Source organism: Tachypleus tridentatus, unplaced genomic scaffold (genome assembly GCF_004210375.1).
Source record: "Tachypleus tridentatus isolate NWPU-2018 unplaced genomic scaffold, ASM421037v1 Hic_cluster_1, whole genome shotgun sequence".
Taxonomy (NCBI): Eukaryota; Metazoa; Arthropoda; class Merostomata; order Xiphosura; family Limulidae; genus Tachypleus; species Tachypleus tridentatus.
In genome coordinates, this window is record NW_027467777.1 from 13,896,490 (window position 1) to 13,921,729 (window position 25,240).

Below are 25,240 nucleotides of genomic sequence, written 5' to 3' on the forward strand. Positions count from 1 at the left end.
ATTAATCTGTATGACATAATTGTGGATTGGAAGACATTTGGTAATACTGAGATAGTCTAAGGAAAGTTTTGGATTGGCTGTGGAAATAACCTCAAGCTGAATCCCTAAAAATGTGAGTTGTTCTGTTAGCAGGTTAGTTTCTATATGACACATAGTCAGCAGAGAGGGTATGTCTCCAGACCTAGTGAAGATTGCTTCTGATCAGAATTGGTCAACACCAGAATACCTGTGCTCTAACTATCATGTTTTCATAAAATTATTATCTGATATAACTCATTCTCTACAAAAATTAATTGAAAAGCTAAATAAGTCTTATTGTAATGCTGATTGTGAATATTCAACGAATAATTAGCAAGTACTCATGTATTAATATATCCAACTCTAAAGGATCCTCTCATTATTGGTACAGAGTACCAAACATGGCATTAGAACTGTTTTGTTGCAAGTGCAACACAGAAAATGACAAGTGGTTGTTTGCTAAAGCAAGATAACAGATGCACTAGAAAGAAGGTGTTGCACATCTCAAAAAGAGCTAATAAGTGTTTTAGAAGCTGTAAGTCTTTTATACCATTACCTATATAGCAAATGTTTACACTTTCTATGTATAATGAAAACTGAATTGGTTGTTGAATTAGGTAAACCAGAAAGCTAGACAGTACAATGACTCCAAAAAATTCCACGAATACAACTTTGACATTGTGCATCACCCTGGATTGAACTAGAAATGCTGATGCATTATTCTGAAGACTACATGCTACTAAAAATTATAAATGTTGTTAAAAGAGCGAAGCCAAAGACAGTGAAAACTACCAAAGTACAAGACGTGACATTCACGAGTAATGATGGAGATTAAATTAAAATTGTTGAGACAATAGATACGAGTTTGAAACTAAATTATTCAGTGGATCAGTAATAATTAAGAAATACCCTCATGGCATACAGCTATTTTATACAGAGTGAAGACAAAGATGCATTGGACATAATTGCATTTATTAGACCTACAAGAGGGCTTATTATGATAAAAATAGGAAAATACTGGTGGACAGAGGTAACAAGTGCAGCTGGTAGTTTCTTAATCCCTGCATTTTGCAATACTTTATCATCTCTACATCTTTCTAATGTCTGGATATTTAGGTGTTATAAAACACCAGAGGAAAAGTAAGAGAACCTTTCTATTAATTTAGTTGTAATGTATCTGTAGAGAATTTGTGTAAATCATGTGAAATTTGTCACGATTATAAATGTCCATGAGAGAAATAGTGCAATCACCTACAACAGTACTGTGTTGAAATACCACTTGATAATTTTTCTGTCGATGTGTTTGGTCCTCTGTCACAGAGTAACTATGGGAATAAATACACCATGGTTGAAACAGAAATGTCCAGAATCATACACTATTGTAACAGAACGTAAAGTGCTACACGAAACTCCAGGGAACAAACCATCACCACTGACGTTTGTGACAGAACGTAAAGTGTTACACGAAACTCCAGGGAACAAACCATCACCACTGACATTTGTGACAGAACGTAAAGTGCTACACGAAACTCCAGAAAACAAACCATCACCACTGACGTTTGTGACAGAACGTAAAGTGCTTGGACCTTCTGTCCTTTCATACTGAGAAATAGTCACTTATAAGACCCTTCTATGGAATATGTAGAGAAATTAACAAACGCTGTCAATGCTATACAATACTTTACCCACAAAAGACTTAAATCAGCTAACAATAAATTAAAAATCTGCTATGATGTTAATATTGATAAAGAATTTAAACAAGGAGATATGACATTATTATACAATCTCTGCCACAAGAAAGGATGAATTCCCAAGTTAAGTAGCTATTGGGAAAGATGATACATTATATCAAAAGAAACTGAGATATAGTTTACAAAATATAGAAGCATTGACAATATAAGCCAAAGATCATTCATCACTATCGTCTCTGGAAATACGTCAGTGAAATAAGCAACAATTGAATAACCTTAGAAAACGATTTGTTAGCAGAACCTCAACCTACTGATAGAGCGAGCACCAGGGATTCATTCGTTCAACTACCTTGGAAAAACACTTCAGGGATATGACAGCCAGTCATATCGTTTGGAGTTTTAATTTAAAGCTTTGTTTTTGAATTTTGCGCAAAGCTACATGAGATCTATCTGCGCTAGCTGTTCCTAATTTAGCAGTATAAGACTAGAGGAAAGGCAGCTAGTTTTCACCACCCACCGCCAACTCTTGAGCTACTTTTTTACCAACGAAATGTGGGATTGGCCGTAACATTATAACACCCTCACGGCTGAAAGGGCAAGCATGTTTGGTGTGACGGGATTTGAATCCGTGACCCTCAGATTGCGAATCGAGCGCCCTATCCACCTACTCGGCCATGCCGGATATAATTTTTTTAGCTTTGTGCCATGTTTATATTTATATATTTGTTAATAGATGGCAGCATCAAACCCTTGTTTATTTATTGTCCTCTATATTTTCCAAATTCAGAATATATTTATTTCATCACTATTAGGAATATACTGAATTTATCATAACAACTATACAAGCATGGAATTAAGCAGACAGATAAAAGACAATTATCAACTTCAACAGCGTGTGTTTATTACTTTCTTTATCTGTTGATAAACAATTTAGAAATTGCCTCGTAGTGTTTAGAGGGCGCTTCTATCACAAATAAAACAAATTCTTGGGCGGTTTTTTAGCAAAATGTGTATAAATGTTTATATATTTATGAAAAACTGTTTACGTTCTGTTTGTCATGGTGAATCCAACTCCGCAATTTAGAGTTGGGAGCCTGTAAGTTTACTGCATACCCACTGGGTAATGCCTTAGTTTGTCGAAGTGTTTGCACAGTGTCAAAACTTTTGTGTTCAAAAACTGGACAAGAGTGTCAGAAGGTAGGAGGAACAAATCCATTATACGAGTGAATGTGTTTAACATGTCAACACACTGACTAAAAATGTTAAGTTTTAACATTTAATCGGACCAGCTACTCATAGTTACAGTTACACGTTGAAGATATTTATTCAGTGGTACTTGTATTAATATGATAATTATAGAAGTTTTTGAGAACTGAGTGAAACCGTACAAATTTCAATGCATAATAAACAAAAAGTTAATTAGGCTGTTCATTATAATTTTACAAAAAAAGAGAAAGTAATGAATTAAGTTTGATTTTTTCCTTTGAGGTAACATTTGTAGTATTACAGCTAATAATAATAATACTGATTCTTCATAAATCAATGATATTATTTCAAATTAAATGTAGTATAGTAGTCCGTGTTTCCGTTAGCTCTATTTTTAAAAGTTAATTATATGTGTTTGAAACCTATACAAGTACTGAACTAGTAAAGGTAAAACTTGTAATTTAAAACAAAAGCAAAGTACTGTTTTTGCTTTAAGTTTACAGTGGCCAGTATTCTGTGTGTGTGTGTTATTATAGCATAGCCATTTTGGACTATCTACTGTGTCCACCAAGAGGAATCAAACCTCAGATTTAGTGTTGTATTTCCAAAGACCAGTCTTTTTTAAGAGAAACACTCACTATCTGTTTAAGTCATACACAAAACTCGAAATCCTTTTCCCAACGGTATTTAGGTGAAGCTATCCACACAGCTAACAGTGTTACTTCCTCATACCTCAACTTTTCACACAACATCCAGACTTTGACTCTGAACCTTCTTAATGATTAGAAGAGCAATACATATTTTCTAATATTTATCTGTCCTTAATTTTGAGTTTTTCATTTGGAGGGAAATTGAAATAGCAGCATCAAAAGTGAATAATATATGAATATATCATCAATGTATCAGTAATATATCAATGTGTATTTATTTGTTACTTTTTTATATACTTTATAACCAGACACATTTTCTGTCCTGATATCTGCATGTATATGTTTCTCCAGATTAATCTCTAGTATTTATAGTTATGTAAGTAGGGACAGTTCATCCTGGTACATGAATCACAGTATTCTGTGTGCTTAAATGGAAGAAATTTTGTTGCTTTGCAAGAAACTCCAGGAAATAAATACAGTTTGACTTATTGTCTCATGGTTTTCGTCCTGGTTTTATAAACAAGGAGAGATGTGAGCCTATTTTTCAATGAATGATAATATAAAGTTTTTGTGGGAAGGTAGACATTTAAAGGGGTTTTTTGAACTGACACTGTATTAGTTGATGTGTAGCTTCAGTAGTAAGTAATATTAAGCTTTTGAACACACATCACGTAGACAGTAAGGGACCATTTGGTCCTTGACGGATGCCCTTGCACATCCATCAAAAGTAAAAAGATACCCCTCTATTCTTTATGTTCTGTGGCATTTATGGTTCTTTTTTGAATTTCTATGAAGTGCTAATCACTACTGTTTTCCAATGGAACACATTGCATGTGTAAATCAATCAGAGAAATACAACTGTCCTAACTGTAGCCTGCTCTTTGTCTTCCAGGTCTTGTCTTTCTGTTTGCAGAATATAACATATGTTGGATTTTCTGGGCAGAAGCAGTTTTATACTTTGAGTGAGGGTGTAGACTGGGGTGAGATTCTTTCCATCCTGTATTTATTTTTTTATTGTATACAATCTGTATCAAGTTGCAAAATATTCTAATTATTTCATTAAAAACACAATTTGTTATGATTAGAAAATCTGTAAGAATGATTTTCTATGGTTTAAATCTCCACCTTCAGATGACCACCATGACTGTAGCATTTGGACACCTTTTCATCTCAATTTCAGACATGGGATGCCAACAAAACTTTGAGAGTCATTTGTCAGCCAAAACTTATCAGAAAGAAATGGAATTTTGTGGGTACCATTTTTCTATATTCTGTCTTTCAAGCTGCCAGTATATTTTCAATGATGGTTATGTCAGATTTAGAGAAAGTGGAATCAGTTTGTGATAAAATGTTGTGTAATTCAGGTTAACACATGTGGCAACACTATAGCCATTTGTTGCAAGTATGAGAATGATTGTATCTGTCCTTGTAATATTAACAGTAAATTAAAATGTTCTATAGCGTGGGTGTGGAGGGAACAATCAGTTTCTCAACTGTTGCTTAATAACGGTGGGTTCTTTAGCCAGCTCTCTGCTTCATCTTTCCCCAGAATATGGAACAGTATTTTCTGTATCCAACCCTGAACTATGAAGTGCTCATCTGATTTTGTGTTAATTGATAATGCAGTCTGTTCATAGGCAACACCTGTACACATTAGAACATTCAAGGTAGGAATATTTGTTCCTATGGTAATGTGATGTATGGGATCGCAGAGCCACTGGTTGAATCCGTTGTTCCGCGTGGTTATGCGATGTGTGGGATCCCAGAGCCACTGGCTGGAATTCATTGTTCATATTGTTATATGATGTATGGTATCTCAAGAGTCACTGGCTGGAATTCATTGTTCATATTGTTATATGATGTATGGGATCCCAGAGCCACTGGTTGAATCCGTTGTTCCGTGGTTATGCGATGTATGGGATCCCAGAGCCACTGGTTGAATCCGTTGTTCACGTGGTTAAACGGTGTGTGGGATCCCAGAGCCACTGGTTGAATCCATTCTTCACATGGTTATGTAATGTGTTTGGGATCCTAGAGCCACTGGCTGGAATTCATTGTTCATATTGTTATATGATGTATGGTATCTCAAGAATCACTGGCTGGAATTCATTGTTCATATTGTTATATGATGTATGGTATCTCAGAGTCACTGGCTGGAATTCATTGTTCATATTGTTATATGATGTATGGTATCTCAGAGTCACTGGCTGGGATTCATTGTTCATATTGTTATATGATGTATGGTATCTCAGAGTCACTGGCTGGAATTCATTGTTCATATTGTTATATGATGTATGGTATCTCAGAGTCACTGGCTGGAATTCATTGTTCATATTGTTATATGATGTATGGTATCTCAGAGCCACTGGCTGGAATTCATTGTTCATATTGTTATATGATGTATGGTATCTCAGAGTCACTGGCTGGAATTCATTGTTCATATTGTTATATGATGTATGGTATCTCAGAGCCACTGGCTGGAATTCATTGTTTGTATTGTTATATGGTGTATGGTATCTCAGAGTCACTGGCTGGGATTCATTGTTCATATTGTTATATGATGTATGGTATCTCAGAGTCACTGGCTGGAATTCATTGTTCATATTGTTATATGATGTATGGTATCTCAGAGCCACTGGCTGGAATTCATTGTTCATATTGTTATATGATGTATGGTATCTCAGAGTCACTGGCTGGAATTCATTGTTCATATTGTTATATGATGTATAGTATCTCAGAGCCACTGGCTGGAATTCATTGTTTGTATTGTTATATGGTGTATGGTATCTCAGAGTCACTGGCTGGAATCTTGTTTTCTGATAATTGCCTTACTTGTATTTATTTGTTATACTCCAGTTTTTTACTTATAGCACCCATGAATAAACAGAATACATAAAATAATAATGTAATCTAAGTCTGATTGATAATAATAATGTAATCTGAGTCTGATGTTGGTATTGAAGTCTCACGGCACTGATTGATGTCTAAATGTTGGGTCATTTGAACTTAAATAAACTCATTCTCACAAATTGTAAGCTACTCATTAAAACAACAGTTATGTGTACTTAAATGGATGACTGTTGGAGAAGAAGGGTAGACTACAACAAGTTTTTAATAATGAATATGTGGAATCAACCCTGTTTTCAACTTCCACTTTAAGAAAATTAATATTTCTATAACAGAAGTTGTGTGTCTGATTTTGTAACTTTGCATTGAGCCCCATGTTGTGAAATACAGTATTTTTATTTATTGCAAACTTCTAACAGTCTTAAGAGGTCTTATCCTGATCTATCAAGATCTTGTTACACATTTCATTGGTCCTTATCATGTTCTTTGGAGATCTGATCACATCCTTCCAAGACCTCTTCATGTCCTCACAAGTCTTCCACTTATATATGTATGAATTATGGTAGTTACTCTTCTCTGAACCTTATCCAACAACACATTTGTTTTTTAAAGAAGGTGACTATAATTTAGCATAATGTATCAAGCAAGGTGTAATAGCACCTTATAGAGTGATCTGACAACCTTAACTTGTTATTTGTGGGTATACAAGTTTTTCGGAGACTTTGGAACATCTATATGCTGAGATCTTATCCCTTATCTATTTACCAAAGTTTTACCTGCAAGGTTATAACTAATATAAATAAGTAACCTAAGTTTAATTCAAGTACAAAGCATCAGCCCAGTAGAACAAATAACTTGAATCTTTCTATATATGTGAAGTATCTACACTATACCTGTCAGTTTAGTATCTCTACAATCAAAGCATAACCAACTGGCTGGTGATTATATATAAATTAATGGGATACAGATCAATCTTCTAACACTTCAACACTTTTAATACATTTACTAAAAAATAAGGTTAACAACATTTAAATTTACCCCTTTGTTTCCTTTATTATCCTAGGATCAATATTCTCTAGCCCCTTATCATTTCTTCAGATAACATTCTCCTGGTGCTTGATCTTTCTTTCAGATAACTTATCTTTCTCCTGGTGCCTTATCACTCCTTCAGGTAACTTATAATTTATCATTCTCCTGGTGCCTTATCATTCCTTCAGATACTTTATCTTCCACCTGGTGCCTTATCTTTCCTTTAAACACTTTACATTTCTCCTGGTGCCTTATCACTCCTTCAGGTAACTTATAACTTATCATTCTCCTGGTGCCTTATCATTCCTTCAGATAACTTATCATTCTCCTGGTGACTTATCACTCCTTCAGATAACTTATCATTCTCCTGGTGCCTTATCACTCCTTCAGATAACTTATCATTCTCCTGGTGACTTATCACTCCTTCAGATAACTTATCATTCTCCTGGTGCCTTATCACTCCTTCAGATAACTTATCATTCTCCTGGTGACTTACCACTCCTTCTGGTAACTTATCATTCTCCTGGTGACTTACCACTCCTTCAGATAACTTATCATTCTCCTGGTGACTTATCACTCCTTCAGGTAACTTATCATTCTCCTGGTGCCTTATCACTCCTTCAGATAACTTATCATTCTCCTGGTGACTTATCACTCCTTCAGGTAACTTATCATTCTCCTGGTGACTTATCTTTCCTTCAGGTAACTTATCATTCTCCTGGTGACTTATCACTCCTTCAGGTAACTTATCATTCTCCTGGTGACTTATCACTCCTTCAGATAACTTATCATTCTCCTGGTGACTTATCACTCCTTCAGGTAACTTATCATTCTCCTGGTGACTTATCACTCCTTCAGATAACTTATTCTCCTGGTGACTTATCACTCCTTCAGATAACTTATCATTTTCCTGGTGCCTTATCTTTTCCTACACATACCTTATCTTTCTCTTGGTGGCTTATTAATCCTTTAAATATCTTATTTTCCTTCTGTTGCCTTATCTTTCCTTCAGATACCTTATCTTCCACCTGATGCCTTATCTTTCTTTCCGATACTTTGTATTTCCTGGTGCCATATCATTCTTCAGATACCTTATCATTCACCTGTTCCTTATCTTTCCTTCAGATACTTTATCTTCCACCTGGTGCCTTATCTTTCCTTTAGACACTTTACATTTCTCCTGGTGCCTTATCACTCCTTTAGGTAACTTATAACTTGTCATTCTCCTGGTGCCTTATCACTCCTTCAGATAACTTATCATTCTCCTGGTGACTTATCACTCCTTCAGGTAACTTATCATTCTCCTGGTGACTTATCACTCCTTCAGATAACTTATTCTCCTGGTGACTTACCACTCCTTCAGATAACTTATCATTTTCCTGATGCCTTATCTTTCCTACAGATACCTTATCTTTCTCTTGGTGGCTTATTAATCCTTTAAATATCTTATTTTCCTTCTGTTGCCTTATCTTTCCTTCAGATACCTTATCTTCCACCTGATGCCTTATCTTTCTTTCCGATACTTTATATTTCCTGGCGCCATATCATTCTTCAGATACCTTATCATTCACCTGTTCCTTATCTTTCCTTCAGATACTTTATCTTCCACCTGGTGCCTTATCTTTCCTTTAGACACTTTACATTTCTCCTGGTGCCTTATCACTCCTTTAGGTAACTTATAACTTGTCATTCTCCTGGTGCCTTATCACTCCTTCAGGTAACTTATCATTCTCCTGGTGCCTTATCACTCCTTCAGGTAACTTATAACTTATCATTCTCCTGGTGCCTTATCATTCCTTCAGATAACTTATCATTCTCCTGGTGACTTATCACTCCTTCAGGTAACTTATCATTCTCCTGGTGACTTATCACTCCTTCAGATAACTTATCATTCTCCTGGTGCCTTATCTTTCCTACAGATACCTTATCTTTCTCTTGGTGCCTTATTAATCCTTTAAATACCTTATTTTCCTTCTGTTGCCTTATCTTTCCTTCAGATACCTTATCTTCCACCTGATGCCTTATCTTTCTTTCCGATACTTTGTATTTCCTGGTGCCATATCATTCTTCAGATACCTTATCATTCACCTGTTCCTTATCTTTCCTTCAGATACTTTATCTTCCACCTGGTGCCTTATCTTTCCTTTAGACATGTTACATTTCTCCTGGTGCCTTATCTTTCTTTCAAATAATTTAATATTCTCCGTGTCCCTCATCTTCTGCTTGGTGTTTCTTCTTCCTTGAAGTGTGTTATTGTTCTTTAAGTGCTATATATCTTCTACGTATCTACTTCTAACAGTTTTGACTGAATCCTAGGTTAGTACCACCTTACTCAATAAACAGAACTGTTTTAGCAATGTTACCCAAACAGTTTTGACTGAATCCTAGGTTAGTACCACCTTACTCAATAAACAGAACTGTTTTAGCAATGTTACCCGAACGGTTTTGACTGAATCCTAGGTTAGTACCACCTTATTCAATAAACAGAACTGTTTTAGCAATGTTACCCAAACAGTTTTGACTGAATCCTAGGTTAGTACCACCTTACTCAATAAACAGAACTGTTTTAGCAATGTTACCCGAACGGTTTTGACTGAATCCTAGGTTAGTACCACCTTACTCAATAAACAGAACTGTTTTAGCAATGTTACCCGAACAGTTTTGACTGAATCCTAGGTTAGTACCACCTTACTCAATAAACAGAACTGTTTTAGCAATGTTACCCGAACTGTTTTGACTGAATCCTAGGTTAGTACCACCTTACTCAATAAACAGAACTGTTTCAGCAATGTTACTCGAAATGTTCCTCATTACGTATAATTGGTAGACATGCTGTATTACATATGGTAGCTAGACATGCATTACATGTGGCTGTTAGAGACTGTCATAATGCATGTGGTTACTAGACACATTATTGTATTACATGTGGTGGTTAGCATGTTCTTGTGATGAATATGTTGGATGTCTGCTACCAAAACATGAAGCTGTTGGCTGAGAGGCTGAGTCAAGCAAATAAATATCTCTAAGTCACAAAAAATTAATTTAATAACTTCAATTTGAATATAAAATTTAAAATCTGTGTACCTATCTAGTAAAATGATGAAAATATCAAACATCATAAATGAGATCATTGTAAAAAACCAGTCTGCAGACTGGTAACTTCAACCACTTTATTCCTGTTCAACAACTAATGTCATTTCTAAGGTTAAGTTCATTACATGTGAAACTAATATTCAAAGTTGTGTTTCCAACTATTCTACTCTACCAGGTACAGAAAGATCATCAAAACCTGGTTGTCTTCTCCTGTCCTGGTTATATTGTAAAAACAGTAAAAACAATCCAATTCTTAATTTTCACCTCGCACCTTACATGCCTTAATTGGGTGTTATTTTTTTTGTTTCTCTCATATGTTTTCTAAGACAACCTTTAGACCTGTATAGAATGATAGTCTTCTAACTGTTCTTGTATTTTGATTTATAATTTTTGCAGATAAATTCAGGAAGATTTTTGTTTGTATAACACTGCTGCTTCAATCAAGCATGTCATTATAATCACAAACAATATAACTATGTCATTGATTTCAATGTGTGTCCTAAATACGAACCCATCTTCTAGGTAAACCTGGTTTAAACATATGAGTTGTAGCTTTTCTGTGTTACACCTAAAATATTTACTTTGTTTGAGTTTGCAATATGCTTGGATAAATGATAGGAAATAGAACTGTGAATATAGTGTTATTAATGGAAGAATGAATATGATAGGGTATTAATAGAAATATTAATATACTATTATTAATAGAGGTATTAATATACTATTATTAATAGAGGTATTAATATAGTGTTATTAACAGAAATATTAATATAGTGTTATTATTAACAGAAATATTAATATAGTGTTATTATTAACAGAAGTATGAATATAGTGTTATTATTAACAGAAGTATGAATATAGTGTTATTAATAGAAGTATGAATATAGTGTTATTAATGGAAGAATGAATATGATAGGGTATTAATAGAAATATTAATATACTATTATTAATAGAGGTATTAATATAGTGTTATTAACAGAAGTATGAATGTGGTAGGGTATCAATAAAAATATTAATATAGTGTTATTAACAGAAATATTAATATAGTGTTATTATTAACAGAAATATTAATATAGTGTTATTATTAACAGAAATATTAATATAGTGTTATTATTAACAGAAATATTAATATAGTGTTATTATTAACAGAAGTATGAATATAGTGTTATTATTAACAGAAGTATGAATATAGTGTTATTAATAGAAGTATGAATATAGTGTTATTAATAGAAGTATGAATATGGTAGGTTATTAACAGAAGTATGAATATGATAGGGTATTAATAGAAGTATGAATATGGTAGGTTATTAATAGAAGTATGAATATGGTAGGGTATTAATAGAAGTATGAATATGATAGGGTATTAATAGAAGTATGAATATGATAGGGTATTAATAGAAGTATGAATATGATAGGGTATTAATAGAAGTATGAATATGGTAGGGTATTAATAGAAGTATGAATATGGTAGGGTATTAATAGAAGTATGAATATGATAGGGTATTAATAGAAGTATGAATATGATAGGGTATTAATAGAAGTATGAATATGGTAGGTTATTAATAGAAGTATGAATATGATAGGGTATTAATAGAAGTATGAATATGGTAGGGTATTAATAGAAGTATGAATATGATAGGTATTAATAGAAGTATGAATATGGTAGGTTATTAATAGACGTATGAATATGATAGCGTATTAATAGAAGTATGAATATGGTAGGTTATTAATAGAAGTATGAATATGATAGGTTATTAATAGAAGTGTGAATATAGTGTTATTAATAGAAGTGTGAATATGGTAGGTTATTAATAGAAGTATGAATATGATAGGTTATTAATAGAAGTGTGAATATAGTGTTATTAATAGAAGTATAAATATGATAGGGTAGTAATAGAAATATTAATGTAATGTTATTAATAGAAGTATGAATATGGTAGGTTATTAACAGAAGTATGAATATGATAGGGTATTAATAGAAGTATGAATATGGTAGGGTATTAATAGAAGTATGAATATGATAGGGTATTAATAGAAGTATGAATATGGTAGGTTATTAATAGAAGTATGAATATGATAGCGTATTAATAGAAGTATGAATATGATAGCGTATTAATAGAAGTGTGAATATGGTAGGTTATTAATAGAAGTATGAATATGATAGCGTATTAATAGAAGTATGAATATGATAGTGTACTAATAGAAGTATGAATATGGTAGGTTATTAATAGAAGTGTGAATATAGTGTTATTAATAGAAGTATGAATATGATAGCGTACTAATAGAAGTATGAATATGGTAGGTTATTAATAGAAGTGTGAATATAGTGTTATTAATAGAAGTATGAATATGGTAGGTTATTAGCAGAAGTATGAATGTTGTGTTACTAATAGAACTATGAATGTAGTAGGTTTGAAATAGAAGTGTGAAAATGATAGGTTATAAACAGAACTCTGAGCATGATAGGTTATAAACAGAACTCTGAGCATGATAGGTTATAAACAGAACTCTGAGCATGATAGGTTATAAACAGAACTCTGAGCATGATAGGCTATAAATAGAACTCTGAGCATGATAGGCTATAAATAGAAGTGTGAAATCTCTGATGTTCATATTGTAAATGCAAACATTGATACTTATGAGAGAGGAATCAGCAAGAAGATTAAATAACCTTTTGACTTTCCCAGATTACCATATGTAGTGTACCGTTCAGATTACCATATGTAGTGTACCGTTCAGATTACCATATGTATTGTACCGTTCAGATTACCATATGTAGTGTACCGTTCATTGAAGAATACCACCAGTTTGTTATTGTTAAACAGAAACTCTCAGTATCCTAATATCTGATATTAATAGTCTATCATCCACATGTTAATAGTACACAGCATCTGAATGTATAAAGTCATTATTGTTTGATGAACAGCAAATGCTTGGTGGTAAATTAACGTTAGAAATATGTGGAAAAACTAGTAGGGGAATGTATACCACATGATTTACAAGTCCTTAAAAGCACACAGGTTTATGCTTATTAATCAACAATAAAACTGTGAGAGGATTGACTCAGCAGCTAAGTATCACCACAGCAGGTTGTGCCTGTAGGGTGTTTGGGTCACTGCCCAAATTGCTGTTTTTGTAAGATAGGGTGTGCCTCAGGCTATCTGTGAAGAACTTGTTTGAGTATTCTAGTTATGTGGCTGTTGGTCTATCTAGGATGAACTGGCACCTGTTAAACCAAGCTAGTGGAAAGAGGCCAGGAGAATTTTGACTGAAATTACAGGAGCATCATTTAGTTGTAAGTATAAACAATTAACGTATGTTCCTTCTGTAGTCTTTATTCTTTAGACCAGGTAGTGAGAACTGAAATGCTGTGTAATATATTTTTTATGTTTATCTTTAGTATGTCTTTCAGTTTAGTGGAGAAACCAGCTTCTTTCTAGTGATTTAGAAAATAGGATAATTAACATGAAGCTAGTACAAATGTTTTACAGCTTTGTTATTGGAAAGTTTATAAATAGCCTAACCAAAACCAGTGAAACTAAGTGTGTACAGTATAAATACATGGTAGCTATTTTAGTGTGAGAAGTGAAACAGTAATTACATCTTAAATATTTTATGTGATTAGCTAAACTGGAATATACAATTTCTTTATAAGCTTGACCCACTTTCATATTAAAAAAAATATTTGTATTACTTTGTTAACCTTTATTTATTTAACAATGTGTAAGGAAGAATTTAAAACAACATGTATCTAACAGTAAACGTTTTTAACTTATTTATATATTAGCTGATTTCCTTGAGGCCTGATTATTTTGATTTCATTCTCTCAAGGTAAGTGGCATCCATAGATTGCTGTATTTGTAAGAATAACTTTGTTTAGAGGTATAAAACAATAGAATTTGAGAAGTTTGCTGAATTTCCTCTGAAATATAAGATGAAAGTGCAGCTTTGTTTGAATGTTTATAATATTTAATAGTTCATATTTTGGAACTTAAGTATACCAAAGTGTGAACATTTTCTGTTCCTTTGTTTTTTTAGAATGAGGGTTAAGTAGATTTATAAAGAAATATTCAATGTTTAGTAGTTACATTAATAATGGTAGTGAAATTATTTTAACACAAGAACGTTTGGTAATTTTATGAAATTATTTTTTCATGTAAAAAGATAAATATCACATTTTACAACAAGTTTGTGAAATGTTTCTTCCGGTGATTTAATGTGGTAAACAGGTGCTGTATTCACTAATACGGTTACATTGTCTGAGCAAATAAATAAATGTAGTTCACTTTCAAGTCATTATTTTGACTTTTGAACATCTGCATGTATTATATCACCAAGGTAAGAAAACCTGTACTTTATATACAGATATATACAGAAGTGACTCAGTTTGATTAGAAAACCTGTACTTTATATACAGATAGAAGTGACTCAGTTTGATTAGAAAACCTGTACTTTATATACAGATAGAAGTGACTCAGTTTGATTAGAAAACCTGTACTTTATATACAGATAGAAGTGACTCAGTTTGATTAGAAAACCTGTACTTTATATACAGATAGAAGTGACTCAGTTTGATTAGAAAACCTGTACTTTATATACAGATAGAAGTGACTCAGTTTGATTAGAAAACCTGTACTTTATATACAGATAGAAGTGACTCAGTTTGATTAGAAAACCTGTACTTTATATACAGATAGAAGTGACTCAGTTTGATTATGAAAACCTGTACTTTATATACAGATAGAAGTGACTCAGTTTGATTAGAAAACCTGTACTTTATATACAGATAGAAGTGACTCAGTTTGATTAGAAAACCTGTACTTTATATACAGATAGAAGTGACTCAGTTTGATTAGAAAACCTGTACTTTATATACAGATAGAAGTGACTCAGTTTGATTAGAAAACCTGTACTTTATATACAGATAGAAGTGACTCAGTTTGATTAGAAAACCTGTACTTTATATACAGATAGAAGTGACTCAGTTTGATTAGAAAACCTGTACTTTATATACAGATAGAAGTGACTCAGTTTGATTAGAAAACCTGTACTTTATATACAGATAGAAGTGACTCAGTTTGATTAGAAAACCTGTACTTTATATACAGATAGAAGTGACTCAGTTTGATTAGAAAACCTGTACTTTATATACAGATAGAAGTGACTCAGTTTGATTAGAAAACCTGTACTTTATATACAGATAGAAGTGACTCAGTTTGATTAGAAAACCTGTACTTTATATACAGATAGAAGTGACTCAGTTTGATTAGAAAACCTGTACTTTATATACAGATAGAAGTGACTCAGTTTGATTAGAAAACCTGTACTTTATATACAGATAGAAGTGACTCAGTTTGATTAGAAAACCTGTACTTTATATACAGATAGAAGTGACTCAGTTTGATTAGAAAACCTGTACTTTATATACAGATAGAAGTGACTCAGTTTGATTAGAAAACCTGTACTTTATATACAGATAGAAGTGACTCAGTTTGATTAGAAAACCTGTACTTTATATACAGATAGAAGTGACTCAGTTTGATTAGAAAACCTGTACTTTATATACAGATAGAAGTGACTCAGTTTGATTAGAAAACCTGTACTTTATATACAGATAGAAGTGACTCAGTTTGATTAGAAAACCTGTACTTTATATACAGATAGATCAGTTTGATTAGAAAACCTGTACTTTATATACAGATAGAAGTGACTCAGTTTGATTAGAAAACCTGTACTTTATATACAGATAGAAGTGACTCAGTTTGATTAGAAAACCTGTACTTTATATACAGATAGAAGTGACTCAGTTTGATTAGAAAACCTGTACTTTATATACAGATAGAAGTGACTCAGTTTGATTAGAAAACCTGTACTTTATATACAGATAGAAGTGACTCAGTTTGATTAGAAAACCTGTACTTTATATACAGATAGAAGTGACTCAGTTTGATTAGAAAACCTGTACTTTATATACAGATAGAAGTGACTCAGTTTGATTAGAAAACCTGTACTTTATATACAGATAGAAGTGACTCAGTTTGATTAGAAAACCTGTACTTTATATACAGATAGAAGTGACTCAGTTTGATTAGAAAACCTGTACTTTATATACAGATAGAAGTGACTCAGTTTGATTAGAAAACCTGTACTTTATATACAGATAGAAGTGACTCAGTTTGATTAGAAAACCTGTACTTTATATACAGATAGAAGTGACTCAGTTTGATTAGAAAACCTGTACTTTATATACAGATAGAAGTGACTCAGTTTGATTAGAAAACCTGTACTTTATATACAGATAGAAGTGACTCAGTTTGATTAGAAAACCTGTACTTTATATACAGATAGAAGTGACTCAGTTTGATTAGAAAACCTGTACTTTATATACAGATAGAAGTGACTCAGTTTGATTAGAAAACCTGTACTTTATATACAGATAGAAGTGACTCAGTTTGATTAGAAAACCTGTACTTTATATACAGATAGAAGTGACTCAGTTTGATTAGAAAACCTGTACTTTATATACAGATAGAAGTGACTCAGTTTGATTAGAAAACCTGTACTTTATATACAGATAGAAGTGACTCAGTTTGATTAGAAAACCTGTACTTTATATACAGATAGAAGTGACTCAGTTTGATTAGAAAACCTGTACTTTATATACAGATAGAAGTGACTCAGTTTGATTAGAAAACCTGTACTTTATATACAGATAGAAGTGACTCAGTTTGATTAGAAAACCTGTACTTTATATACAGATAGAAGTGACTCAGTTTGATTAGAAAACCTGTACTTTATATACAGATAGAAGTGACTCAGTTTGATTAGAAAACCTGTACTTTATATACAGATAGAAGTGACTCAGTTTGATTAGAAAACCTGTACTTTATATACAGATAGAAGTGACTCAGTTTGATTAGAAAACCTGTACTTGACTCAGTTTGATTAGAAAACCTGTACTTTATATACAGATAGAAGTGACTCAGTTTGATTAGAAAACCTGTACTTTATATACAGATAGAAGTGACTCAGTTTGATTAGAAAACCTGTACTTTATATACAGATAGAAGTGACTCAGTTTGATTAGAAAACCTGTACTTTTATATACAGATAGAAGTGACTCAGTTTGATTAGAAAACCTGTACTTTATATACAGATAGAAGTGACTCAGTTTGATTAGAAAACCTGTACTTTATATACAGATAGAAGTGACTCAGTTTGATTAGAAAACCTGTACTTTATATACAGATAGAAGTGACTCAGTTTGATTAGAAAACCTGTACTTTATATACAGATAGAAGTGACTCAGTTTGATTAGAAAACCTGTACTTTATATACAGATAGAAGTGACTCAGTTTGATTATGAAAACCTGTACTTTATATACAGATAGAAGTGACTCAGTTTGATTAGAAAACCTGTACTTTATATACAGATAGAAGTGACTCAGTTTGATTAGAAAACCTGTACTTTATATACAGATAGAAGTGACTCAGTTTGATTAGAAAACCTGTACTTTATATACAGATAGAAGTGACTCAGTTTGATTAGAAAACCTGTACTTTATATACAGATAGAAGTGACTCAGTTTGATTAGAAAACCTGTACTTTATATACAGATAGAAGTGACTCAGTTTGATTAGAAAACCTGTACTTTATATACAGATAGAAGTGACTCAGTTTGATTAGAAAACCTGTACTTTATATACATACAGATAGAAGTGACTCAGTTTGATTAGAAAACCTGTACTTTATATACAGATAGAAGTGACTCAGTTTGATTAGAAAACCTGTACTTTATATACAGATAGAAGTGACTCAGTTTGATTAGAAAACCTGTACTTTATATACAGATAGAAGTGACTCAGTTTGATTAGAAAACCTGTACTTTATATACAGATAGAAGTGACTCAGTTTGATTAGAAAACCTGTACTTTATATACAGATAGAAGTGACTCAGTTTGATTAGAAAACCTGTACTTTATATACAGATAGAAGTGACTCAGTTTGATTAGAAAACCTGTACTTTATATACAGATAGAAGTGACTCAGTTTGATTAGAAAACCTGTACTTTATATACAGATAGAAGTGACTCAGTTTGATTAGAAAACCTGTACTTTATATACAGATAGAAGTGACTCAGTTTGATTAGAAAACCTGTACTTTATATACAGATAGAAGTGACTCAGTTTGATTAGAAAACCTGTACTTTATATACAGATAGAAGTGACTCAGTTTGATTAGAAAACCTGTACTTTTGATATACAGATAGAAGTGACTCAGTTTGATTATGAAAACCTGTACTTTATATACAGATAGAAGTGACTCAGTTTGATTAGAAAACCTGTACTTTATATACAGATTATATACAGATAGAAGTGACTCAGTTTGATTAGAAAACCTGTACTTTATATACAGATAGAAGTGACTCAGTTTGATTAGAAAACCTGTACTTTATATACAGATAGAAGTGATTCAGTTTGATTAGAAAACCTGTACTTTATATACAGATAGAAGTGACTCAGTTTGATTAGAAAACCTGTACTTTATATACAGATAGAAGTGACTCAGTTTGATTAGAAAACCTGTACTTTATATACAGATAGAAGTGACTCAGTTTGATTAGAAAACCTGTACTTTATATACAGATAGAAGTGACTCAGTTTGATTAGAAAACCTGTACTTTATATACAGATAGAAGTGACTCAGTTTGATTAGAAAACCTGTACTTTATATACAGATAGAAGTGACTCAGTTTGATTAGAAAACCTGTACTTTATATACAGATAGAAGTGACTCAGTTTGATTAGAAAACCTGTACTTTATATACAGATAGAAGTGACTCAGTTTGATTAGAAAACCTGTACTTTATATACAGATAGAAGTGACTCAGTTTGATTAGAAAACCTGTACTTTATATACAGATAGAAGTGACTCAGTTTGATTAGAAAACCTGTACTTTATATACAGATAGAAGTGACTCAGTTTGATTAGAAAACCTGTACTTTATATACAGATAGAAGTGACTCAGTTTGATTATGAAAAACAGTTGTTTTATCAAAGTGAAATTGTCAGTAATTTTCTTGTATGTTTTTTAATTTTTATAAACAGTTGTGTGTGCTGTGGTATACAACCTCTTCATAGTACAGGTGCTAAATGTATTTATAAGTAATCACTGTTTGTATTAGAATTATTTTCTATATTTCACCTCTACAAACACTGATATAGTTTCATTTCTTAAAACATAGAAATTATGAACCTTATAACTGGTAATTTTCAGAAAATACCACAATACGAAGATATTTGTCTCTGTTTTTGTGCCTTTCATTGAAAAAGGATGTAAAGAGACACTAATGAAACTCTCTGTATTATTAAAATAACCAACTACTGCATGAAACTCTCTGTATTACTTAAAATAACCAACTACTGCATGAAACTCTCTGTATTACTTAAAATAACCAACTACTGCATGAAACTCTCTGTATTACTTAAAATAACCAACTACTGCATGAAACTCTCTGTATTACTTAAAATAACCAACTACTGCATGAAACTCTCTGTATTACTTAAAATAACCAACTACTGCATGAAACTCTCTGTATTACTTAAAATAACCAACTACTGCACGAAACTCTGTATTACTTAAAATAACCAACTACTGCATGAAACTCTCTGTATTACTTAAAATAACCAACTACTGCACGAAACGCTCTGTATTACTTAAAATAACCAACTACTGCACGAAACTCTCTGTATTACTTAAAATAACCAACTACTGCACGAAACTCTGTATTACTTAAAATAATCAACTACTGCATGAAACTCTCTGTATTACTTAAAATAACCAACTACTGCACGAAACTCTCTGTATTACTTAAAATAACCAACTACTGCACGAAACTCTCTGTATTACTTAAAATAACCAACTACTGGATGAAACTCTCTGTATTACTTAAAATAACCAACTACTGCATGAAACTCTCTGTATTACTTAAAATAACCAACTACTGCATGAAACTCTCTGTATTACTTAAAATAACCAACTACTGCACGAAACTCTCTGTATTACTTAAAATAACCAACTACTGCATGAAACTCTCTGTATTACTTAAAATAACCAACTACTGGATGAAACTCTCTGTATTACTTAAAATAACCAACTACTGCATGAACTCTCTGTATTACTTAAAATAACCAACTACTGCATGAAACTCTCTGTATTACTTAAAATAACCAACTACTGCATGAAACTCTCTGTATTACTTAAAATAACCAACTACTGCACGAAACTCTCTGTATTACTTAAAATAACCAACTACTGCATGAAACTCTCTGTATTACTTAAAATAACCAACTACTGGATGAAACTCTCTGTATTACTTAAAATAACCAACTACTGCATGAAACTCTCTGTATTACTTAAAATAACCAACTACTGCATGAAACTCTCTGTATTACTTAAAATAACCAACTACTGCATGAAACTCTCTGTATTACTTAAAATAACCAACTACTGCAACCTTTATATTCTTTGAAGATATCCACCAAGATTTATTTAACATGGAGTACATAAAGATCTTGCAGAGTTTTCAAAGAAATTGGTTCACTGTAGTTCTTAAGGTTTATGTGTGTGAGGTTGTTTTGTTTGTTTTTTGTTCAAAGCTACAAGAGAACTTTCTGTGCTAGCAAGAGAGCTTTCTGTGCTAACAAGAGAGCTATCTGTGCTAGCCACCCCCAATTCAGCAGTGTAAGAGTAGAGGGCAAGAGAGCTATCTGTGCTAGCCATCCCAATTCAGCAGTGTAAGAGTAGAGGGCAAGAGAGCTATCTGTGCTAGCCATCCCCAATTCAGCAGTGTAAGAGTAGAGGGCAAGAGAGCTATCTATGCTAGCCATCCCCAATTCAGCAGTGTAAGAGTAGAGGGCAAGAGAGCTATCTGTGCTAGCCATCCCCAATTCAGCAGTGTAAGAGTAGAGGGCAAGAGAGCTATCTATGCTAGCCATCCCCAATTCAGCAGTGTAAGAGTAGAGGGCAAGAGAGCTATCTGTGCTAGCCATCCCCAATTCAGCAGTGTAAGAGTAGAGGGCAAGAGAGCTATCTATGCTAGCCATCCCCAATTCAGCAGTGTAAGAGTAGAGGGCAAGAGAGCTATCTGTGCTAGCCATCCCTAATTCAGCAGTGTAAGAGTAGAGGGCAAGAGAGCTATCTGTGCTAGCCATCCCCAATTCAGCAGTGTAAGAGTAGAGGGCAAGAGAGCTATCTGTGCTAGCCATCCCTAATTCAGCAGTGTAAGAGTAGAGGGCAAGAGAGCTATCTGTGCTAGCCATCCCTAATTCAGCAGTGTAAGAGTAGAGGGCAAGAGAGCTATCTGTGCTAGCCATCCCCAATTCAGCAGTGTAAGAGTAGAGGGAAGGCAGCTGGTCATCACCGCCCACCACCAACTCTTGTGCTACTCTTTTACCAATGAATAATGGGATTGACAATTACATTATAATGACCCCATGGCTGAAAGGGCCAGCAGGTTTGGTGTGATGAGGATGATGTTTTATATGGCAGTTCCATGCTATTAAAATTAGTTTTATAATGCACTTTGGTGGTGACATTTGAAAAATAAAAGTTGTGAACATGTTTTAATTGGACTTTATTAATTTTATAGTATTTGGTAAGAATAGAACAAAGTTGTGTAAGTTACAGTTGGGTTTATGAGTATTGTCAGACTAACTGTGTCTGTTTTACTCTTATACTCAATAATAGTTGTAGTGTAGTAAATATTGTTAGTTGTATGAACATTAACAGTTGTAGTGTAGTAAATATTGTTAGTTGTATGAACATTAACAGTTGTAGTGTAGTAAATATTGTTAGTTGTATGAACATTAACAGTTGTAGTGTAGTAAATATTGTTAGTTGTATGAACATTAACAGTTGTAGTGTAGTAAATATTGTTAGTTGTATGAACATTAACAGATGTAGTGTAGTAAATATTGTTAGTTGTATGAACATTAACAGTTTTAGTGTAGTAAATATTGTTAGTTGTATGAACATTAACAGTTGTAGTGTAGTAAATATTGTTAGTTGTATGAACATTAACAGTTGTAGTGTAGTAAATATTGTAAGTTGTATGAACATTAACAGTTGTAGTGTAGTAAATATTGTTAGTTGTATGAACCTTAACAGTTGTAGTGTAGTAACTATTGTTAGTTGTATGAACATTAACAGTTGTAGTGTAGTAAATATTGTTAGTTGTATGAACATGTTGTAGTGTAGTAAATATTGTTAGTTGTATGAACATTAACAGTTGTAGTGTAGTAAATATTGTTAGTTGTATGAACATTAACAGCCTTTAGTGTAGTAAATATTGTTAGTTGTATGAACATTAACAGTTTTAGTGTAGTAAATATTGTTAGTTGTATGAACATTAACAGTTTTAGTGTAGTAAATATTGTTAGTTGTATGAACATTAACAGTTTTAGTGTAGTAAATATTGTTAGTTGTATGAACATTAACAGTTTTAGTGTAGTTGTTAAATATTTTAGTTAGTTGTATGAACATTAACAGTTTTAGTGTAGTAAATATTGTTAGTTGTATGAACATAACAGTGTTAGTAAATATTGTTAGTTGTATGAACATTAACAGTTTTAGTGTAGTAAATATTGTTAGTTGTATGAACATTAACAGTTTTAGTGTAGTAAATATTGTTAGTTGTGTGAACATTAACAGTTGTAGTGTAGTAAATATTGTTAGTTGTATGAACATTAACAGTTGTAGTGTAGTAAATATTGTTAGTTGTATGAACATTAACAGTTGTAGTGTAGTAAATATTGTTAGTTGTATGAACATTAACAGTTGTAGTGTAGTAAATATTGTTAGTTGTATGAACATTAACAGTTGTAGTGTAGTAAATATTGTTAGTTGTATGAACATTAACAGTTGTAGTGTAGTAAATATTGTTAGTTGTATGAACATTAACAGTTTTAGTGTAGTAGATATTGTTAGTTGTATGAACATTAACAGTTGTAGTGTAGTAAATATTGTTAGTTGTATGAACATTAACAGATGTAGTGTAGTAAATATTGTTAGTTGTATGAAGTATGTATGGAACGTATAGTATACAGTTGATACTGAAGTAAGTACAGTATACAGTTGATACTGAAGTTAGTACAGTATACAGTTGGTATTGATGTATGTGTAGAACGTTGTGTCACTATGAATTGGTCACACTGTTCTGTTTTACCTTAATTTGTTCAAACGTTAGGTTTGTGATGTGGCTGATAAGTGCATGTTACTGTGACGCAGATATCTAAATAAAATGGTTGTGGTTCCGGTAATAAATGTTGATTGTCTTCTGTGGAGTGTATCTGTCTCGGAGGTATGCATGTTATAAATGTTGATTGTCTTCTGTGGAGTGTATCTGTCTCGGAGGTATGCATGTTATAAATGTTGATTGTCTTCTGTGGAGTGTATCTGTCTCGGAGGTATGCATGTTATAAATGTTGATTGTCTTCTGTGGAGTGTATCTGTCTCGGAGGTATGCATGTTATAAATGTTGATTGTCTTCTGTGGAGTGTATCTGTCTCGGAGGTATGCATGTTATAAATGTTGATTGTCTTCTGTGGAGTGTATCTGTCTCGGAGGTATGCATGTTATAAATGTTGATTGTCTTCTGTGGAGTGTATCTGTCTCGGAGGTATGCATGTTATAGGCGTAGTCTCTATAGTAAGATGAATAATATTCATATAGGTTGTATACTAAACCAGTTTTCTCAACTATGCAGAAGCAGTTTTTTAATACATTAATTTTACGACATAAATAATAAGTTGATCGACCTGTTTAATTTTTTACTTGCATTTTTGTTTGTTCACTAGATGTCAGTTTGCACGAAGCAGTCCGTGAAACGTTCGACAACGTTTCATAATGCATATAAAAAGTACAATTTGTAATTTATTATGCGATATTTAAAATACTTTGATAATGAAACATCAAACAACACGACATTTCTCATTAATCTGTTTTAGCAATCAAGCGTGACCTGCCAAAATGTTTTGTAATTTTCTACTTTATATTTTTTGTTTTTAATTTTTTGTACAGGGTTAATCGAATAATTGTTTTATAATCTCGAAATATATTTTCGAGTAATACGTTTATTATCACCATATAGATGTAATAGTTGGCGTTTTTAGAACCGCCAGACACGTAAAGTATGCGAAATTAGTATTTTTGGATATGTAGACAAGGTGCTTTCCTGAGATCGAAAACAACGAGTGGACACCGTACCATTTTGGGGTCTGTGTCTGCGCGCTCAAAGTTTGCGTTGCACGTGTTTGTAAGAGGGATCATCTATGTATGTTGACATAACAAAATAAATAAAGTGTGTGGAATTTGACGCATGATTTGTGTTATCACTGTTTTTCTAAACTATAATTTCTGAGTAATTTTAAACTGTTCATGTGTCGTACTAATCTTCTCTACTAGTGAAACTGTTTCTGTCTAAGTAATGGACTTAGTTATATTTTCAGTATTATTTGGTGTGTGGCCAGTAATTAAGTTTGTACTGAAGGATCTTAAATTAAAAATGTATATATACACACACTCATAACAAGTAGATGATGACGTTGAAGCTGGTTTTTTTCAAACGAATCGCTTTAAAACATTTAACATGTACTGTGAAGTGTTGAGCGGGGTGGTATGATTTAATAAAACAATATTTTTTATTGT

General features: G+C 32.6%; 1 long non-coding RNA gene across 1 annotated transcript; it reads left to right on the forward strand.

Annotated features, from left to right (window-relative positions):
- Positions 1-2,679: 2,679 nt before the first annotated feature.
- LOC143241895 (uncharacterized) lies at positions 2,680-24,915 on the forward strand. The gene is made up of 4 exons (XR_013022331.1): positions 2,680-2,906; positions 13,745-13,826; positions 14,319-14,362; positions 24,684-24,915. It is a non-coding gene; the product is annotated as an uncharacterized LOC143241895 (long non-coding RNA).
- The last annotated feature ends 325 nt before the right edge of the window (positions 24,916-25,240 follow it).